A 16,139-nucleotide genomic window follows, 5' to 3' on the forward strand; every position below is an offset into this window, starting at 1 on the left:
GGCACGAATAGACGTTCTTAACACAGAAATAAAAATAAATGCTGGCTCTCTCCTATTCGAGAGTATATGTAAGCATGAAATGGCTATCGGCAAATCAGATTGGTCGGAGTGATTACGAAGATTCCTCACGACCAGCTCACAATCATTGCGACCATCTCATAAACATTCGCGGCGCGCCGGACGTTGTCAGCATGGTCATGCAGCGTTGCGCCATCTCTCGAAGAAGGCGACGCAAAACCCACGCCGCCGAACTCACGGACCGCTGGCGTTTACAAGAGTAAAGCCAGCCCTGTCTTAGCACCAAAAGATGAAAATCAAGTGTACGGTGAAATGTTACTGCCTTTTGAATGTCGCTATTGGAAATGAGAAATGAAACTTCAGCATGCTGGAAGTTACCGTCAGAGGGATATGGTGAACAAACAATAGGAAGAATTAGGAAGCAATCTTTTTTTAATCTTGTTTGCGCAGTACCTATCGCATGTAATGTGGTCATGCACAAAGGGTTGGGGGCCAGAGGCCACATTCTCGCTGTGCTCTCGCAATACTACCTCGATTATCTTCTCTGTTACATGAAGGTCGCCGGCAACGGGAGATAAAAGCATATCATGCTTTAAACACACGGGGACATTGGGCTCCCTGGAGAGGCCGCACCACCTGTGAGGGTTGCCGGCTTATGAAGGCACAGGTTTGCCAAATAAAACGCTGGTTTCACCATTCACAGTTTTGATGTTTTCTTCACATTCACTACCATGTGACAATATTTTACAATACTTAGATGATAAAAAAAGCGTTCCGGGCATTTTTCGTGACCTTATTCACCCCTTCGGCAAAGTTATTCATTGTATTTTTTAACAACACCTATACAGTGTTTAGGGCACGCGCTTAACGTGCTCATTAGTTGACCCTCTAAGACCGAATCGCTCCAAGTAAGCGACCTTACCTAGAAAGAAATACATCTACTTAGGGCAGGTAGTGACCGCGGATCCGGATCGTTAGCTTGAAATAATCAGAGGAACAAGAATGGGCTGGAGTGCGTTTGGCAGGCATTGTCAGATCATGAACAGCAGATATCCGCTATCCCTCAAGACAAAAGTGTATACCAGCTGTGTCTTACCGCAACGCACCTACGGGGCAAAACCTGGAGACTTACGAAAAGTGTTTTATTTAAACTGACAACGACTCAACGAGCCATGGAAAGGAGAAGGATGGGTGTAACGTTAAAAAATAAGAAGAGAGCAGATTGGGGAAGGGAACAAATGCGAGGTAATGACATCTTAGTATAAATCAAGAAAAGTAAATGGGCATGGGTAGGGCATGTAATGAGGAGGGAAGATAACCGATGGTCAGTAATGGGGACGGACTGGGCTCTATGGGAAGGGAAGCGTAGCATGGGGCGGTAGAGAGTTAGGTTTGCGGACGAGATTAAGAACTTTGCAGGGCTAACATGGCCACAATTAGCACATGACCGGGGTAGTTGGAGAAGTATGGGAGAGGCCTTTGCCCTGCAGTGGGCTTAGTCAGGCTGATGATATATATTATTACGATATCATTGAGCGATGCGCAAGGGACGAGCCGCCGCGAGAACGACGAAGAAGTTGGTCGGTATATATATATATATATGAAATGGTACGTGTGGAAAGACACAGACGAAAGATGCTATTTACACGCTATTTACACTGGAGCCCGGCAGCCACGCTGACACTCGCTCGTGCCAAGGGCACCGACCAACTTCTTCGTCGTTCTCGCGGCGGCTCGTCTCTTGAGCATCGCTCAATGATATCGCACTAATATATACATATATATATATATATATATATATATATATATATATATATATATATATACGTGGGAATCGACCCCACAACCTTCGCATTTCGCGTGCGATGCTCTACTAATTGAGCCACCGCGGCGCCGTTTCCGCATCCACTTTCTTGGGTATTTATGTGTCCTAGTAGAACCCTGGGGGTGCTAGCCAGCGCCACAACTCACAGACCTTGGCGGGCGACGTGGAACGTCCGTTTCGCCACAGGCATCACGAGAATGTGATCTTTTTGCGTGAAGGCAACTGGTAAATAAACACCACCACGCTACCTGAAGGCATCAATGTCTCGAGTGACTTCCACCAGCAGCTCCTTGATAATTTTGCGAGTGTCGACCAACGGGACAGTTCCAAGCAGCTAATTGAGTTACGCATTGAAAAACCTAACGAAGCCGTCACGATGTTCGCCAAGGACCTGCCCTGTCGATGTCGTAGCGCCGACGCAAACATGAGAGAGATGACCTTATGCACGGCCTGGAAGAGAGATTGTACTCTGGACTGGTGTGCAATTCATCAAGTACCGTGAGTGATTTTATTAAGGATGCTACTGCTATTAAGCGAGCACTTCATCAGCGATGCAGGAAGTACGATTGTTTGTCCAGAAGAAACGGTGTCAACGCCGCCGCCATAACTGATGACACTAAGAGCTCTCTGCGTAATCTGATTAGGCAGATTCTCCGCGGAAAATTGCAAAAGCTCGAGATTCCGACCGGGTAACTGCCCGTGGCGGCAGTCGCTGTAGTCATAGGTGAAGAATTCAGGCAAGCATTGTTTCGAAACCTTAGTCTTGAACCACATTCCACGAACCACGCCGCCGTGGTTCGACGTCCACCACCTTTTGTATCGATACCGCCGTACCGCCAGCCGTCGACTGCCGCCCCTTGGTTATCCCAGGAAGGACCTCCGAAACAACATCAGCAGTTTCTGAAACATCCACAGTTTCGAAAAACGGACATATGGCGGACTGCAGATGGGGGCCCACTTTGTTTCAACTGTGGTGGCGCCGGCCACATTTCACGCGATTGCTCGCATCACGAAGTGCAGTTTCACCCTCTACGGCCATGGCTTGAAGGTCGATGGGCCAACTGAGACTGCTCGCTACGCCGCCAAGCTCTTTTTCAAGGTCCTCCAGCCGCCCGACCTTATTTTGACGAACTCCGAGCAAATTACTAGGAATCACTGCCGACATGGGCCATCGGTCACGATCTCCGTTTCCAACACATTGATCTGCAGCAATATGCCACTTTTTCACCAACCTCAGGGGCGGGAGAGCGCCTCGCCCACGCTGGGGAAATTAAAGGCGGCGACCTCTGGGGGTAACCTTGCAAGCCGTCATGACGATAAAAAGCCCTATTTGCTTCTGTCGAGAGACGCTATACGGCGGAATATCAGTAACAGCGAATATGTTGTAAACACAGACCTTATTGTTTTTGTTGATGGGTAACAAGTGACAGCTTTAGTCGACACTGGTGCTGACATAAAGGTCTCGCAGTGTGTCTCAAAAAAGTAAAGACGGCGTAGACAAGGCCCCCTATAGGGACTGCAGGACGCCAGTTGCCGATGCCTCCCGGACGATGTACGGTGAGAGTGAACATAGGAGGTGCGCTTTTCGTCACCACTTTTGTCATTCTGGTCGCGTGCTGTAAACGCTTGATTATTGGTAGTGACATTCTGATGGAGTATGGTGCGGTCATCAACATCCCAGACCGATTCGTAACATTTTATCATAACCTTGATGCAATTCATTGCTTAGAACCACCACCCAACTCATTACGCCTCAGTGGTGGCGACGTTGTCATTCCCCCTCGGCCCTGCACCCTTGTTTCTGTGGCATGCAACGCCCCGCGAAGTAGTTGCAGACCAAAGAACTTCGCGGTTGTTTACTCAAGGTATTCCAGTTGCACGAGGTATTGTCAATATTTTTAATGGGCGCACTTATTCATTGCTGACAAATTTCAGTATGGAGCGTCGGCACCTTCTAAGGGGCACAGCTGCGGCCTCTTTCGGCCGTGTTGCAGAGGTTCAGAGCTGCTTTTCAATGCTCTAAGTAACATCTGCACACGATCCGGTTCCTATTCTTGACATCAATACTACCATACCATAAGAAGAAAGACATAATCTCTTCGCAATACTCGCCGACTTCCAGGACTGCTTTGCTTCGACATCAGCAGTGGGTCCCACGCCCTTAACCAAGCACCGCATAATCACGGAAAAAATGGAGAGACCAGTTCCCCAGAACACTTATCGTGTGGCTCTAGAATAGCGTGAAGCGATACAGGAGCAAGTAACTAGATTGCTCGAAGACGACGCAATCGAACCATCATAGAGCCCCTACGCTTGTAGTTTTAGTCAAGAAGACCGAAGATTGCCAGCGTTTTTTTTTCTGCCTACTACCGCGAGTTGAATCAAGTTACAAAGAGAGATCTCTACCCAATCCCACTCATAGATGACTCACTCGATAGGCTTTAGCACTTTCCTTACTTTTCTTCAATGAAATTGAAAAGTTGGTATCGGCAAATCGAGGTGAACTCGAGAGACTCACCATACCGCTTTAGGGATGCCAGATAGACTGTACATATTTAAAGTTTTGCCCTTCGGTTTGTGCTCTGCGCCCGACACTTTCCAACGGCTTATGGACACCACGCTTTCGGGGCTGAAATTGAAAACTTGTTTAGCCTACCTCGACGATGTCATAGGGTTTTCCGCAACTTTTTAAGAGCACCTTGACCGGCTTAATGCGGTTCTGCAGTCAAGACAGTCCACCGGCATCGCCCTAACGCCGGAGAAATAAAAATTAAAAATAAGATTTTTGCTTTATAGAGCTAGAATTTCTTGCCCATGACGTCGGTCTCGCGAGTGTCCGCCTGGATCCTAACAAAATTCCTGCGGTCACACTGTTCCTTGTATCGACAGATAAAGAGGCTTTCTGGCGCTTTCTGCGCTTCGGCAGATATTAACGGCGCATTATTGCAAACATTGTTCGCATTCCGTAGCCGTTAAATCAACTCACGAAGGATGACGTTGCTTTTATATGGAGCGCCGATAAGCAAAATACATTCACCGATTTGCGGAACCGTTTCCAAACGCTGCCTGTGCTTGCCCACTTTGACGAGACAGCTGCTACAATGCTTCCCACTGATGCCAGCAATGTTTGTCTCGGAGCCGTACTTGTGCAATACGAGGATGATGATGACGATGTATGGGGTTTTATGGCGCAAGGGCCAGGAATGGCCAAAGAGCGCCATGTCTGTGGTAGTGGGTGTGCAGTGTAACTATGATTACTATGAAATTGGTGTGACGTGGCTGCAGAGGGGCCTTAAAATATACGCTCTAAAGTGCGTAAAATCTGTGTAATAAAATTATGGCGATGACGTATGACTTGTACTATGAACATTTCGATGCATTTAAAAAGAATGATGCGATAGGTAAAATATATCAGAATATAAGAAATGCTAGAGATCTACTGCCTCCTTAGAGCCCTTAAAAACACAAGGGCCTGGAGTCATGTGCTATGCAAAACAATTATCGCAGTGGCACCCTCTGGAGAGAGGAGGCGCTACGAATGCATGGGACTAATAACATGTAAGACCACATCTCTCAGAAAACCTAGGACTGTGTCTGTATTAAAAAGCGGTTCTGGACCAAGAAACATCGCAGGATGAAGGGGAATGTGATGTCGGTATGCTAAAGAAAAATGGCTCTTTCTCTCAGATTCGGCTTCCCGACACTCCAGGAGGACGTGGAGTACGGTCAGCCTCTACCCGCATCTACCACAGGTTGGAGGCTCACTTCCGGTGAGTAGAAAGGTATGGGTGCCAAATGTGTGTCCTATTCTTAGACGACAGAATAGGACATCTGTTCGGCGCGATTTTGTAGTAGAGGGTCAGAATCCTAACTGTGGCTTTATCAGGTGGAGCTTATTATCCGTTTCTGCGTCCCACATGTGTTGCCAGTGGGTTCGCAGCTTCCTTCGCAAGAAAGGCCTCAGATCTGTGACAGGCACCTCAGCGGTAGGGTTAGCGGCTCGCGATGCGATCGACGTGGTCATCTCGTCCGCCAGAACGTTGCCTTCAATTCCCCTATCTTTCACCCAGCATATTATGATATGCTGCTTAGATGAGTACGCTTTGCACAAGACGGAATAGAGCTCATTAAATGCGGAATTTTTATGTTTGCTGAATGTGATTAAGGCCTTCACGACGCTTAGGGAGTCTGTATAGATCGCTGCTTTTGGAAGTTTCGATTTTCTTATATGCTTCACAGCAGAGAGTAATGCGTAGGCCTCGGCCGTAAACATGCTTGTTTACGGATGCAGTACGTCGGATTCCGAGAAGGATGGGCCGACGGCTGCATAGGATACCCTGGCATTTGACTTCGAAGCGTCTGTGTAGAACTCTGCACAGGAATGCTTGTGCTGGAGTTCTAGGAAATGCATTCTGATTTCGGCCTCAGGAGCGTGCTTTGTAACTTGAATGAAAGATGTGTCGCATTGTATCAGCTGCCACTCCCAAGGAGGTAGCAGCTTGGCTGGATGCATTAGGCGAAGCTCGAGGAGTGGAACATGAATTTCTTCACTAAGCTCCCTCACACGCAGCGAGAAAGGCTGTCTTACGGAGGGACGATTGCGAAGGAGTGTAGCATATGTCATGTCAGTAACGGTATTAAAACACGGATGTTGAGGATTTGAGCGGACTTTCAGAAAATATGTTTGGCTGATGTATGTTCTCTGCAGATGAAGTGACCACTCATTTGATTCTACATATAGACTTTGTATGTGACTGGTTCTGAAAGCACCAGTGGCCAGTCGGATTCCTAGATGGTGGACTGGGTCTAGCATCTTTAGCGCGCTCGGGGCGGCAGAGTTATATACTACGGCACCATAATCCAATTGAGATCGAATTAGGCTCTTGTATAGGTTGATTAAACACTTCTTGTCACTACCCCATATAGTCTGGGATAGAAGTTTCATTAAGTTTATTGTTTTTAGACATTTTTCTTTCAGATATTTAATGTGTGGAATGAAAGTGAGTCTGCAGTCAAGTATGATATTTAGGAATTTGTGCTCTTGGCTGATAGGTATTCGTTGTCCACACAGTTCTAAGGAAGGATCCGGAACCAGGCCTGTCTTTCTTGTAAAAAGAACACAAGAGCTTTTGTTAGGATTGATCTTAAATCCATTCCTGCCTGCCCACATTGAGACTTTGTTCAGACCATGCTGTACCTGTCTCTCGCACACTGCGAGGTTACAGGATTTGAAAGCTATTTGTATGTCGTCCACGTAGACAGAATAAAAGATTGCCGGTGGTAATGAAGCGCGGAGCGTGTTCATCTTCACGATGAAGAGTGTGCAGCTGAGCTCGCCTCCTTGGGGTACACCTGTTTCTTGCGTAAAAGGATGCGAAAATACATTACCGACTTTTACCCGGAAGGTACGACTGGACAGATAGCTTTCTATTAGGTTTCGCATATTACCATGGATGCAAATTTCTGACAAGTCTCTTAAGATTCCGTAACGCCACGTCGTATCGTACGCCTTCTCCATATCGAGGAATATGGATAAGAAGAATTGTTTGTGTACAAATGCGTCCCAGATATTTGCTTCTACACGTACAAGATGGTCAGTTGTGGAGCGCCCTTCTCGGAAGCCGCATTGATAGGGATCAAGGATTTTGCTTAGTTCAAGGAAATGAATGAGTCGCCGATTAATCATTTTTTGAAACACCTTACAAATGGAACTTGTGAGGGCTATCGGGCGGTAACTTGCCACTGAGGAAGGAGCTTTGCCTTGTTTCAAAACAGGGACCACAATGGCTTCCTTCCATGCGGTTGGAAGGTACCCTGCATCCTAAATGGTGTTGAAAAGTGTGAGTAGTGTAACCTGCGTGTCATTGTGCAAGTTTTTGAGCATTTCATACATGATTCTGTCAGATCCTGGTGCGGAGCTGTTGCATGCGCTCAAGGCAGCTCTCAATTCGGCAATACAAAAAGGACGGTTCTAAGGTTCATTCTCTCGACCTTTTCTTGTTAATCGCTTACATTCTTCTGTTTGTTTGTATTTGAGAAAGGATTGTGTATAATTTGTTGGACTTGACACGCTCTCAAAATATTCCGCAAGTGAGTCCGCCTGGTCTTGCAGTGTATCGCCCTGTGTGCTTACCAGGGGGAGTGAATATGTTTGCCGCCCTCTAATCCTGTTAACTCTGTTCCAGGCTTTGGCCTCATCCCTAAACGAGTTAATACTCGATAAAAACTTGTGCCAGCTTTCTCTTCTGGCCTGTCGGCGGGTTCGCCTGCCTTGGGACTTTATTTTTTTAAAGTTCATAAGATTCTCTGCAGTGGGAGAAGCGCGTAGCAACCCCCACGCTTTGTTCTGATTCTTACGGGCGATCCTACATTCGCTGTTCCACCACGGTACACGTCGTTTGCATGCCAGACCACTCACTTCGGATATGCAATTTGATGCGGCATCTATTATGAATGATGTAATATACTCCACAGCAGCATCAATTTCTAGAGAAGACATGTCGGCCCATGAGATGTTAGTGAGAGTTCAAAATTTCTCCCAGTCGGCTGTGTCTATCTTCCACCTAGGAGCTTGTGGAGGATATTCGTTTTCTTTAGATGTTCTTATAAGTATAGGGAAGTGGTCGCTCCCGTAAGGATTGTTCGTAACTTCCCATTCGAGTTCGGGCAGTATGGACGGGGAAGCTATGCTAAGATCTAATGAAGAAAAGGTTCTGTTTGCTAGGTAGTAATACGTGGGTTCCTTCTTATTCAGCAAGCACGCACCTGAAGAAAAAAGGAACTGTCCAACAAGACGATCTCGTGCGTCTGTACGAGAGTCGCCCCACAGGGAGCTGTGCGCATTGAAATCGCCAAGAACAAGATAAAGTTCTGGCAATTCGTCTATAAATGACTGAAATTCATGTTTGTTTAATTTGAAGTGTGGGGGGTACATAAAGCGAGTAAATAGTGACGAGTTTATTTAACAAAAACAGCTCGAACCGCCACTGCTTCAAGGGGCGTTTGTAGCTGTAAACGCTGACAGGAAATACATTTATGAACCAAAATGGCAACACCGCCTGACAATACGACTGCATCATCGCGATCTTTGCGAAACTTGGCATACGGTCGGAGAAAGTTTGTATGTTGTGGTTTTAGGTGTGTTTCCTGTAGACACAGCACTGTTGGATTGTGTTTTTGGATAAGCTCTTGCACATCATCAAGGTTCCTAAGAAGACCTCTGATGTTCCATTGAATTATTTGTGTATCCATATTGGAGGTCAGTATGTGCTGTGTGTACAGAAACAGAAGTAGTGATTATGAAAATTACAGAGATTAAATTACAGAGCCCTTTCGAGGCCCTGTAACTTGAGTTTTGCCCTTTCTGGAGCGTTCGAGGGAGCCTCGCCGCTCCTTAGGCGCTTGGTGTGCCTTGAGGATAGGTGTTGTGTCCATTGCCTCTACTGAGGCTCCGGACACGTGCTCTTGCGAGCGAGACGTTTGCAGAGGGAGTCCCGCCTTGGAGGACAAGACCCCTGTGCCCACCAGCCCGGAGGTCGATGGGGCTCCCTGAGGGATTTGGCTGCGCCGGCTGTGGCCAGCGCTGGAAGGGGCCGGGGAGGTTTTGGCAGCCTCGGCTGCGCCCACCATCGGGGTCGATGGTCCCTTCTGCTCAGTTAGCGGAGCAGCGCTAGCTGCAACCACTGTGGGGGCAGATGGCGTAACTGCCGACTCACTGCGTGTGGGTCGGACAGCCGCCGGAGGCCGTTGTGACGCTGCCCCCTGACGCGCCACTTCGGCAAAGCTTTTCTTTGGCAGGTATGCTACCCACCTGCGTGCCTCTTTGAACGATATATTTTCCTTAACTTTGATTGTGACTATTTCTTTTCCTTTTTTCCAGGATGGACAGGACCGCGAGTACGCGGCGTGTTCCCCATCACAGTTCACACAGTGTGGAGCATTCTCGCAATTGTCAGATGGGTGTTCTTGGGCACTACATTTTGCGCAAGTCTGGCGGCCTTGGCAGTTCTGTGAACTGTGGCCAAATCTTTCACACTTAAAGCATCGCAGAGGATTGGGGATGTACGGTCTGACTCGGATCTTTATGTAGCCAGCCTCAATGGTCTCAGGTAGCATACTTGATGCAAAAGTTAGAATTAAGTGCTTTGTCTCAATCTCCTTGCCATCGCGCCTGATCTTTATTCGCCTAACATTGGTCACATTTTGATCGCTCCAGCCCTCCAGTAGTTCGGCTTCAGTCAGTTCCATGAGATCGGCATCGGAAATGACTCCGCGGGTGGTGTTCATTGTGCGGTGTGGTGTGACCGTCACTGGAAGATTCCCAAAGGATACTAGATTAGAGAGTTTCTCGTACTGTGTCTTATCACGCAGTTCTAAGACGAGGTCGCCACTAGCCAACTTAGAGACTTTATAGCCTGGGCCAAAAGCTTGACTAAGTGTCTTTGCAACAAGAAAAGGTGAGATCATTCTCGCTGCCTTTTCTTTTTTCTCTGAATGTACATGAAATCTTGGAAAATTGTCATTATTTCGGCCAGAAAACTTGAAAACTTCTTCGGTGCGCCCTCGTTTATGAGGGCGATCAGGAAGTGTCGGAAGAGAACTTGCCATAGATATGTGTCAAAATTCGGCAGCACCGCCACCCACCCACCATGGAGCCCAACAAGGGGACGCTGCAGGACCGTGAAAAGACGGCCGGCGCGCGCCAGCTGTACGACACTACAATAACCAAATCCGTTATAACCAAGGTTGGCTATCCCACACAAGGTTAACCCTTGCCGCCGAGGAGAATGAAGTAAATGAAAGAGAATAGAAGACAGGAAAGGTCAAAAAGTTAGAGATAAGGACGAAGATTCGAGAGGAAGAGACAGGAAAAGGCGACTGCCGATTTCCCCCGGGTGGGTCAGTCCGGGGGTGCCGTCTATATGAAGCAGAGGCCAAAGGGGTGTGTTGCCTCCGCCGGGGGGCCTTAAAGTTCCAAACACCCAGCATCAGCTCAACCCCCAGAATCCCCCTTTCCCCAGACACGGCTAAGCCGCGCACGGCTACACGCGGGAGGGTCCAACCCTCGTGTGCTCGGGTACGTGGTGTCGCAACACACCAAACGCCTGCTGACGCAGACGCCCCTGCGGGGTGCAGTACCAGGAGTACACAGAGTGATCGCTTATGCAAGCAGAATACTCTCACCCACAGAAGCAAACTACTCTACAACTGAGAAGGAGTGCATCGCCGTCGTATGGACGGTTACCAAATTTCGGCCATATTTGTTTGGTCACCCCTTCAAAGTTATCAACGACCATCATTTGCTCTGCTGGCTCACAAATCTTAAAGATCCTTTCAGGCAATTAGCACGTTGGAGCCTTAGAATGCAAGAGTATGGTATGACGCCTATGGTACAAGTCGGCAAGACGCCATACCGATGCCGAATGGCTGTCTCGGTAGCTCATAGTGTCGGCGCCTTTTTCCGATGAAGAGACAGCGTGCCTCGGTCTTCTCAACACGTCTACCATTGCACAACAACATCCAGACGACCATGAGCTGCTTGGCCTTATTAATTTCTCGGACGGACACAGTCAGACCACACCTAAGGCTTTCGCAAGAGGATTGTCACCGTTTAGCTTAAGGAACAATGTTCTATAACAAATGAACTTCTGTTCGAGTGGATCCACCTATTTGATGCTCATTCGTACTGCTCTTCGTTTTGAAGTACTCGAAGCATGTCACGATGAGATCACTTCTGGGCATCTAGGATACATGCGAAACCTGAACAGAGTGTGACGAAAATGCTATTAGGCAGGACTGTCCATCCAGTGAAACTCCACGTTCGAACCTGTGAGATTGTCAGAGGCGCAGGTTATCTCCAACGAAACCAGCCGGCTTGCTACAACCCGTTCAAGTACCGCAAACGCCATTCGACCAGATCGGAATGGACCTCTTGGGTCCTCTTTTCTTCCTCTACGACGGCTAACCGCTGGGTTATTGTACCAGCTGATTATCTTACTATGTACGCCAAACCAAAAGCTATTCAGAGGAACAGCAGCAGAGGTGGCCCGATCTTTCATTGATAATGTTGTCCTGACACATCGCGCACCTACCATTGTCATAACAGACCGAGGCACCGTATTCACAGCCGCGCATTTAGATAACGTCCTGATGCTCAGTGGCACGACCCATTGAAAGACAAGAGACTACCATCCACAAACAAATAGACTAAAAGAGCGCCTGAATAAAACAATCGAAGGCATGCTTTCATTGTACGTGAATATAGAGCACGAAGATTGGGACAAGATTCTGCCTTATATCACGTCTGCTTCTAACACGGATACACAAGAAACTACGCGGATGACTCCATTCAACCTTTTTCGTGGACAGGAAGTAAGGACGTTGCTCGACTCCATGCAACCACACGAACCTGACGACATTGACAATGTTGCCGATGCATTTACGTAACGTGCAGATGAAGCAAGGCAGCTCGCACGGGTGCGAATACACTGGCAGCAAGAGTAAGACACAGGTCGGTATGATGCCCATCATAGACCTGTAATTTACAAACCTGGTGACCGAGTATGTGTCTGAACGCCTATACGAAAACGGGCGCTATTCGATAAGCTCCTGAGATTATATTTCGGACCCCATAAAATGCATCGACGGGTTAGTGATATAACATCAGGCCATTCCAGATGGTCCTCACTGCACAAGGTGCCGCCAACACCGTTCCGAACTTGATCATGTAATGTGCATGAAGCCCGTTGTCAACGAGGGACTGTACGACGATCTTTCCTTTTCACTAAGCGAACTTTATTGTTTAGCATAGGGGCAATGCTCTTTTAGGGAAAGTGCCGATGCGTGCTGTATGTAGACATGCCGACGACTGCGAGTATACAGTTTTAACGGACTTTCTCTAGTGAGACTGGTGAAATGCAGATACGAAGGAGACGTCTTTGTTGTAGTGGTTTTTCAACAGGCTATTCCGCCGTCTTGCCCAACGTGTTGCCTCTTGTTCGCATTGAACTGCGACAATATGTAGCGTAGAACCAGACCAGCCTCGACGCAATATTGTGCGTTTAGGGCACAAATGAATTCGTCAGCATAATTCTCAAAAAGAAATTTATGATAGCGAAACTAAAAAAAAGGCAGTGGCATTAGTGTCCCCTTGAATTGACGCGTGACCTCGAGGATAGAAAAACTACCATCGTTCTTCAGTATCTGCTTCTTGATTAGGTGGTTAATTCACTTCCTGTTTGGTCTCACATGTATTGGTGGATCGTAATTTCCTGTTAAAAGGCTGCTTATCAGAAAATGTCACAATAACAGCACTGAACTTTGCCGAAAAATTCATGATGGTATACGTGTCGATTAGAGCCGGCTTAGCACAAGTGGGAATTTGTTTTAGTCGGCATTTGACGTCATCACGAAAAGAATGTTGCTGCGAAGTTAAAAATATGGGGTACCTTGGTGCTACAACCTGAAGTCCGTTGAATTTAAATTGCATATATGGCCTACAGGGGCAAAATTACATATTAGTTTTTGAGAAATGCTTAACAGCGTGCTCTTCATTGTGAGGCAGTGTTTAGTCTTGCTTAGAGAAAAAGGGAGTCAACTTCAAAACATGGCACAGTTCGAACAAAGTAATGCAGTGTGTGACATTACCATCTACTGTGTTATTTTTCCTCAGTGTCGCTCAGCTCTCGAAGAAAGAACCGCGCTCGTGACACTGTGTAAGACACCCTTCGCTCGTATTCGGCTGCTCCCTCGAGTTCTTCCTCGTAAGCGTCGTCGTATATAGCGTCGAAAACTTGCTAGTGTCGAGGCTGACGAGCTGATGGCAGGCATCGAGATGGAGGCCTGCAGTTCGTCGGTCAGGAGCGTATTTTTTTTTTCCAGACCCTGGCCCTGAGGACGACATGGTTCTTGTGCAGCCGCTCTACGCATGCCATTTAAGCTAGAAGACTGGCAACGGCGATGTCTGCGATATATCGGCACGAAAAAAAATGTTCGTCTTAGACATCGAAGCCCTACCCCAAGCACTCTTTTTATCCTGCTTTTAGAGTCTGCCGCTTCTTCCTTCTCTCCATCTCCCCATCACCACCTGTCAAAAACAATATTCAACAAAGGCTGCGACATTAATAAACATCGTCGCCAAGGTTTCATTCCTACGTTTGCGAGCGCTGACGAACGCTTGTACTGGATAGCCAGTGTTAGAGCGCTAGTACTTGATAGTTGGTGGTAGTACAATTGTTGTCTGTCCGGATGTACGAAATCTGAATTTGCAACGCAGATTTTCGCTTTCTTCAGCCAGTTTATGAGTGTGCGCCAAGAAATATGCGCAATTTCAGTTGGAATAAATGGAACGATTCATATACCCTTCTCTATTGATGTTGTTGGTCACTAGAATCCATGTCTGAGAATCAGCTACATGAAGAAATATATCAGCCAGAAAAGTACGAGGAGAGCGCTTCTTTTGAAAAGAGAGTGTTTGAGGAAAAAGTAACTTCGCGCACTGCTTGCGAGCTGCGCGCCTCGCGCACGACGGCAAAATTTTCTGCGATGTTCTATGCAGCGTAGACTTTCCGTGGACCCTGTTTTTTCACCAAGCCCAAGCGGTTATTCAGGACCCCCTTAAAGAGAATTAGGTGTTGTAGTAGGAGGACGGTATTTCAAGTGCGCGGGCTTGATTCACTGTGGAGGGCACAAAAGCGCGAGTGAGCGCGTGATGGGTGCGTGGTTCCCACAATATCGAACCCCACATGGGTTGATCGGAGTGGGACAGCAGAAGCTCTCGCCGGGCAGTGCGGTTCCAGCGGCGGGCCAAGTCCCGATGTCACCTATCCTGAACCTCGGCTTCCGATTCACCACGGCTTCCAGTATTGTACTCTGACGCTGTGCTACTTGGTTGATGGTGTCGCCGTCAGCCTTCGTCACGCCTCCTGACAATCCCAAGACAGGCTGCATTGGGTGTTTATCGCCGCTCCTCACCGGTCGAGGCGGGGCTGTGGCCTGGGTCCCGTCACTGCCGCAGCCACTTGCGGCTGAGCTACGCCCCAGCCTGCACTACCACACCGCTGGGGCTCGTCATCCATGGCTACGGTTGGAACTGCCATTGCTACAGAACCTGAACTAACCGTAGCGCCCAAAGCAGCAAACCTATCAGATGTACTGTCCATATTTATTCTTATGCGTATTTGTCTTGTCCCATGTCTACCTGCCACGTGTGTGAATTCGTTCGTCTCTGCCTTGTGCGATTCTTTAATACGACTGGATGACGTGCGCCCACACATTTACCAACAATTTACGGAGCGTACCAGGATTCACTTTGACATCTTGCCAGAACCTAGACGTACGGGACGAGCCATGGATATTCAGGAGCTACAAGATATTGACAAAGAGATGGGCCTTGTTGGGCCCACACTCCACGAGTGGGTTGACGCGGAACGCGTGGTCGCATGGGACCTTCGCGATTGAGCTCCTAACGATAAGCGCGCGAATTTGGAGCTACAGGAAAAGAAACTACAAGCCGAATAACGTGATTGCCTGCTGAAAGCGAAGCTTCATGCTAGGAAAGCTCATTTTAACGCTAATTATAGTGGTCAGTTAGCGAGCGATGGCACGACTGCGCGGGCTGCGCTGGAAGGCTGTAGTTAACACAAGTGATTACGATTCTTTAATGAGGCAAGGAATGAACTCGACGCCTACTCACAACAATTTGATCACTTTGCAGTGTCTCAAGAGTGGCCACCATACAATTGGGCACTATTGCTCAGAGAAGAAATAAGCGCGTTCTACAACGTTCGGCGATTCTCTTAAGGAAAGTTTCATGGCATTGTTGATGCAGAGGTAGGGATCAATATTGAATGAAAACCTTAGCAAACAGCACATAAGCTATTATCGCATCCTTGAACGGGCTGTGGAACACACACGAAGTATGGCTATTGGTATTCCAAAGCACATGAACATGCGTATGTTATGCAGAATCCTATACACACCTTGGAGATGTAGCAGCTTCCCCGACCAAGGCACCTCTATTAGAGGCACAAATATAACATAAGGTTAGTAGCAGTCCCTGACCCATCATTATACTGAGTCCGACAGCACGGCCACGCTTTCGCTTAGTTTTGTTCATAGGCATTTACACTTCAACTGGAAACGGAGGTTCTTTACATTAACTGTATTATGTCGACGTCTTTACTGTCAAGCCTGCTACGCCTCCAGGGGCAAGAGTATTTACAGCAATGATGCCGGTACGATGCTTTTTCACTGTCCTGGTTATTTTAAACGGCTTTAAAGAACCAGCTCTTCGACG

Source organism: Dermacentor andersoni, chromosome 10, assembly GCF_023375885.2.
Source record: "Dermacentor andersoni chromosome 10, qqDerAnde1_hic_scaffold, whole genome shotgun sequence".
In the NCBI taxonomy this organism is placed as follows: Eukaryota; Metazoa; Arthropoda; class Arachnida; order Ixodida; family Ixodidae; genus Dermacentor; species Dermacentor andersoni.